Consider the following 7,111-nt stretch of genomic DNA (forward strand, 5'->3'; position numbering starts at 1 on the left):
AACTGCAAGATACTTTGTGATAAAATTCATCATTAGCTTCAATTCTTTAGTCCTTTGGCTATGTCTTTTTCCACCATGTGACTTTGTAGGGGAAGGAAGGAAGGAAGGAAGGAAGGAAGGAAGGAAGGAAGGAAGGAAGGAAGGAAGGAAAAATTAATTCACTTCCCTACCCCTTGATGTTGGGGATGGTTATAGGTCTTGCTTTGGCTATCAGAATTTTAAAAAAATGACAGAGGGGACTCACATGGTAATTGTCCAATCAGGATGACTCTTGGACTTTGATATTACCAAGAGAATATACCTACCTCATATTCTCGTCCTAAAGGGAGGATGACAAACATGTGGAGCTCAGTGAGCTCAGCTGAGTCCAGCTTGAATGCTGCAGGTCCCCTGGCCAAACTCAACTGCCAGAGTCAGGAGTACATGAGCAATCAGAGGTACCCAGCCAACCCACAGACACAGGAGACAGAAATGTTCAGTGTTTGTGCTATGGAAACTTCATGATTTTATTGCTACCAAAGAAAGAGTAGTTGGAGTTTAGCTTCCTAACAGATCCTCTGACTTCTTCCCTTGACTTCTGAAGTAGTTATTCTATTTTTTTCTAGTTTTGTGTTACTTCTCTTTCCCATAACACATTTGCAATGTTGAAAACAAAAATACAAATACAAGCATGTACTTATTTTAACATTTAATCCATATGTCACTCCATATTTTTGGAATGTTTTGACTATAAAAACACACCTAACCAGTAGATACAACAAAAGTCAGATAACTGGTTTTTCTTCCCAATATTTAAGAGCTGTCAATAAAGGAATGCTTAAAAATCAGATGAGGATCAAAGTTGAGGCACATGTTTCTTTACATATACTAATCCATATAGTGCCTGTTGCAAAACTGAAAACAAAACCACTTTACGTGCAGCCTATTGATATCTGAATTTTACTTGTAGTAATTATCTATTCAAAGATCATAAAAAGGCCCCGGTTTGCGTTGTGGTAGCCATGGACACTTTGGATGAAATTGTAAAGGCCAAAATGAAAAGAGGCAAGAGATTCCTTGAGAAGAGAGAACCAAAACTCAGTGAAAATATTAAAAATGCTATGCTGATGTACAGGGGAAATGTGAATTCAATGGTGACACAAGTACTTAAAGATGTGTATGCACTGGAAAAACCAATGCTCTGTATAAAAAGAAAAACATTACAAGACCATCTGAGGATCAGACATCATTGGAATTCTTTTCAAAGAAGTCAGATCATTCTTTATTTGTGTTTGGCTCTCATAAGAAGAGGCCAAATAATCTAGTAATAGGTCATATGTATGATTACCATGTGCTGGATATGATTGAATTAGGTGTCGAGAAGTTTGTCTCTCTAGAAGATATTAAGAATAGTAAATGTCCCGAGGGAACAAAGCCCATGTTAATATTTGCTGGTGATGATTTTGATGTAACAGAAGCCTACAGAAGGCTGAAAAATCTTCTTATTGATTTCTTCAGAGGCCCCATAGTATTAAATACCCATCTGGCTGGTTTAGAGCATGTTCTGCACTTCACTGCACTGAATGGGAAGATTTACTTCTGAAGCTGTAAGTCAGTATTGAGGAAATCTCGTTGCAGAACACCAAGGACTGAACTGGAAGAGTCGAGGCCCTCACTGGGTCTGATTCTGAGGAGGACACACCTGGCATCAGATGATGTTTATAAATTATCTATGAAAATGCCAAAAGCCCTCAAGCCAAAAAAAAAAGAAAAAAAAGAAAAATGTCTCCCATGATACTTTGTTACAACTTATGGAAGGATTCATATGCAGGATCAAGACCTAAGCAAACTACAAACCAGGAAAATGAAGGGGTTGAAGAAGTGACCTGCAGAAAGGATAACAGAAGACCAGGAGAAAAAAATCAAAGACAATTAAAAAAAATTGATAGGATTTAGCCAATTCATCTATAATGTTATTGTAGTCTGTTTTCTTAAGAGAATTATTAGTCATCAGTCATTTCTAAGTTTCTTACAATATTTTATTGTATATTTTTAGAACATTTAGCTAAACTATGGATTATATATATTATGAACAGTAATATACTAGTATTAAGTTGAAAGTCAGCCTCTTACTTGAAAAAAATATCATAAAATGTCTCAGTTTTAAAAATAAACTTTAAATGTACATATTAACAACGAAGTAATTTTATTTTATTTTATTTATTTATTCATGAAAGACACAGAGAGAGAGAGAGAGGCAGAAACACAGGCAGAGGGAGAGGCAGGCTCTATGCAGGGAGCCCGATGTGGGACTTGATCCCCGGACTCCAGGACCACACCCTGAGCTGAAGGCACATGCCTAACCGCTGAGCCACCCAGGCATCCCAATCAAGTGAATTTTAAAAGATGTACACACAACTCTATTTGAAAACAAATGATCTTTCAACTTATTAAAATGTCTTCACGTGGCTAATTAAAACTCCAATGTCTAACTTCTTGGAAACTCAGACTAGACGTCAGACACACATAACATGCACCAAAAAGCCTAAGGGTAATATTAATAATCAGCAAATTATAAGGATGAGTTAAAGATTAGGGTGGAAATATCATATTCATAATTAGGAATTTATAAAATTCTATCAAGATGCAAGACACCGCTTCACATTTGGTGTTTCACCTTTTGTGTAATATATTTGTAATTTTTCTTTAGGTGTAATATGCCAACACAAATATCAAAGACTTAACTCCAGGGTTGCTCAACTGAGTCAAAGCAAACCCAGGGGATATTTAAGCCAAAACTGTAATGTTTAAGGCCATCAGTAAAACTTAGAGAAAGTGTTCAGTAACTTTTCAGGGCTATCCCATACTTCTGCCCTAACCGACAGAACCCACTACTTGTGATATTTAGCTATTTATGTTTTTATTTCATATTTGCCTCCTGTGGACAAAATTAACCATTGATTATCACCCCTCGGGTCTCTTCCATGTCTCTGACCATTGTTAGAAGATTCCCTGTTTCTGCTTGCCAGAGTCTGATTTTTTTTTCACCAAGAATATCTCCCTTCCAGGATTTCACCAACTATTCATTACAGGGCCTGACATAGAACCCCAGGCTAGGGAAGTTATCCAGATAAAACAGTCATGTCCAAGGGACAACTCCAGTCTGACTTTTTCTTGGAAGAGACCAAAAGTAGACGTGCAGGGTTGAGCAATCTGAATTTGTTCTTGCTGAGGAAGGCCCTGGCCTCCGGTATGGTCTGATTTATGATGATAATTTTAGTTAATGCTCAGCCACTTACATTAGAATCACCTGGAGTGCTTTGCATTAAAATGAAGATTCTTAAGAGCTACTGAAGACTTCAGAAGCAAAAATGTCTGAGTGGAGACTGAATAAGTATATATATAAAAAAAAAAGGCTTACCGGGTAATTGATGCTCATAACAACCTCTCATTTAGAAGTTGTTACAATAGGGAAAACTAACTTGCTATTCAACAAGGAGAACCTGAGAGGATGGCCAAGGGAAGCTCTGTACCTGAAGAAAAATAAACCCTAAGGCACTGTCATAACTTGTAAACTAACCACAAACAGGAGCTGATGCTCTTTGCTATGGTGTGCAAAAGGAAAATAAAGAGTTTCACCAGAAATCTTCCAGCTGTGGCTAATCCCCAGGCAAACGCCTCCAGAATTACATTTATGCTTTTGTTCATGTTCAGTAAAAATATAATCTATTTTATATGGCTTGCTATTTTCTACAGTCTTGGCTGGCTTATTCAGGCTAACATTTTTTTTAATTGAATAATTCAAGCATCTGACATAAAATTATAAACTTACTTTGGCAACCAGCAAAAAGCAGACACTGCATAAAATGCTTAAACATAAAAGCAATGAAGCAAATGTTACAGGGCATGGCTTTATTCCCTACCTCCAACTCCAAGTAGCTAAGCCTGTATTTGCTGATTTTTTTTTCTTTATTTCTCTTTTTGCCACATCAATAAACACTGAGTAATTTATCCAGACACTATTGTGCATCTTTGAAATCAAATTTATTTGGCTTTTGTGTGCTCCTATAAAGTTTCACCTTTAAAATGAGCAATAAGAGTTAATAAACAGCTATTGAACTCTGCCCAATGGGACACAGGCAGAGCTCTGGGTTGATGGCTCACTTGGCTTGTCACACTTATTTGAGGATTCATCTGAATGCCCATGACAGTGCTGTTGAGTGTGGGAAAATAGTAATGGGGTTATTCAGGCATGAACTGGATCCATTTAAGTCAGACTTCTAAAAGACACTCCCTACAAAAAGGCCTCACTAAAAAGAGGAAAAATACCCCATTATATGCCCAACACGTACATATAAAAACATATAGGCACCCATTTTATACCCCATCTATGAGACGGATTCCAATATTTTATCTCCAAAACATATAAATAAAAGATTAATACAAATATGTACATTGAAAATGCATTAAATATTTATCAGTTAACTCTATTTTGAAATTCAATTTTGACATGGCCCAGCCATTGGTCTGGGAGAATCAATGGCAGAGTAACTTTGGCAGAAGAGAAAAAGATCACTGTCACCATGTGTGTGACAAGCCACTTTGCATTTCCCCATTTGCAAAATGGGAATAGTGGGCTGGACGGCAGTTTAATAACTGATAAAGTAAGATGATAAAAGTGAGAGTGGACTTGAAAAAATAACCCAACTAATTATTTTGCCATTTTTAACATAAGATTGTATTCTAGAATGACTAAATTGGAGCTGTATATTTAAGACAAAATTATTTGAGATTGTGATAAGAAGGAATAAACGTGTTATATTTTGATGGCTTATTCATCTATGCCATAGTCTTCAACACGTGTGCGTGTGTAAGTGTGTACTGATGTATCAACATATAGACGTACATATGAAACCTTGGACATATACAATAAATAAAATTTTATATCAATATACACATAATGAATACACATCCAAATAGTTCATGGAATTAAGAGAAAATCAAATAATCATGAGAAATGCTTGGCCTAGTCTATAAGACTGACTCTTAGTGAGACTACACAGTAACAACATTTTTGTTTATAAATTTATTTTTTATTGGTGTTCAACTTGCCAACATATAGAATAACACCCAGTGCTCATCCCATCAAGTGCCCACCTCAGTGCCCGTCACCCAGTCACCCCCACCCCCTGCCCACCTCCCCTTCCACCACCCCTAGTTCATTACATTTTTAATACTTAATAAATCCAAACAAGGTCAAGGCAGCATTATTGACAATAGAAGGACGAAGTAGACATAAGAGGGAAAACAAAAGGAAATTATTAACAAAAGTATAGAGTGACTTTAAACAGTAATGCCCTTCACTGTTACATGCTAAATTAAACTTTAATGTGTAAACCGGTATTTTAATATGGTTTTTTATTTTTTAGAGATACCCATTGGATTTCTTCTTTAATATGTGGGGTGGAGAATTGGGCAAAAGAAGAGATATGAGGAAGAAGAGAATGAGAAAAGAGAGGAAGTTAAAAAAAAAATCTCTTTTATTAGACTGATCTCTGCAAACAAATAGACACACACAAACTGATTTAAAGACTCCGAAACTCTTTTCTCCCATCAGAACTTCAACTGTCTCTTCCCACTCAGTAGAGACTCTAACCATCCTAAATTTTATTGCCTTCAGAATAGACTGTACCCTCCTTAACTAGAGACTGTATCTTGAGCACTGACATGTTTCTAGCACATGGCACAATACCTGGCATATAGCGGGCACCCACTCACTCATTAATTCAACCAATATTTATTAAGCATCTACTGCATGGTGGGCATGTTTTAGGATCTCAAGCGGAATAAATGTCCAACAATGTTTGAGTGGCAACTAGATATTCACTACTGTCCGGAGCGTATCTAATGGTACCTCCTGTTACTCCAAACAGATGAACCACTTGCAGACCAGACCACATTGCCGGCTGGACATAACTGTTCTTGAAAAATACTCTGTGTTCATGAAATCCTGTTATCATTGCTCTGCTATAGCCATCTGCTGTTCTTCTCATCCCCCATCCCCCCTGGAAACTAAAAGCTGGTTCATGTATCCAGGTAATTATATTAAAGACTGAAGTGAATCACAGTCTAAAAGGTAGGGAATATTTTCACTCTGCTTCTCTGTATTTTAAAATAGAGCTCTTTAAAAAATCACTGACATTTTTTTCCTCTATGGACTCAAGTTCAGCTTTGTGCATAAATCGTTGGCCAGTTTTCAACCTATTGCCTCTCAGCTCCAACTCTACCCTTCATTATCTTCTTTTGATACTTGAGTGGTTCCACCTTGCCAGCTGGCATGATGTTAAACTTTGTCAGTAGCGGGTAGTAGAAGGACACTGGAATAAAGTGTTTCCTTTCCTACTCCTAGTGAGTTTTGCTTCTTACTACCCCTGTACTGTTGAGCTGAGGAGCAGAGCACACAATGCAGCTTAACCCCAAGAGTTCAGAAGCATCCCCACAGCCAGTTTCCAAGTGAGCTCCATGGGAGTCCCAGATGGCTTCACAGCAACACTTACTCAGCCAAGGCCCATGGACTTTGGATCATTTCTGGTCCCGATAACTCAGCAAGCCAGGGAACTTCACTCTCTAGTGAGCTGCAGACATATCTTCTCAACAGTCTGTACCCCAGCCTTGGAGAAAATTCCTCTCTTTCCACTCCTCAAACCCATAGCATTCTGTAGAATCCTTTATTTTCTCTTAGTTATAAGTAGGTAGATGATAGGTAGATAGATAGAATTTTAATCATTATCTATATTAAAATTTCTCTGTTCAAATTATTGTGTAGTTTCTGTCTCCTGATGGGATCCTGACTGATACAGTATTACAAGTATAGCAGTGAAGCAGACTTAGTTTCTGCAGATTAAAATTAAAAAAAAAATTGTCAAAGTACCTCCATTAGAAGTAGAAATCCATTAGTAATATAGAAAGTATGCCGTTGTCATTCTTTGAATGAAAGTATTATGACCTCATTTATCCATAATTTAAAAATTAAAAATAATGGAAACGTTTTTCAAGGGTTCAGTTATTTGTTTGCACCTGAAATGTCAGTAAGTCTTTCATAAACATGCTTATTCAGATGAAAGCATTTTCC

General features: G+C 37.0%; 1 pseudogene; it reads left to right on the top strand.

Annotated features, from left to right (window-relative positions):
- The first annotated feature begins 1,001 nt into the window (after positions 1-1,001).
- On the top strand, positions 1,002-1,915 carry LOC100688366 (annotated as a pseudogene).
- Positions 1,916-7,111: the final 5,196 nt, after the last annotated feature.

Source organism: Canis lupus, chromosome 2 (assembly GCF_011100685.1).
Source record: "Canis lupus familiaris isolate Mischka breed German Shepherd chromosome 2, alternate assembly UU_Cfam_GSD_1.0, whole genome shotgun sequence".
NCBI classification, from domain to species: Eukaryota; Metazoa; Chordata; class Mammalia; order Carnivora; family Canidae; genus Canis; species Canis lupus.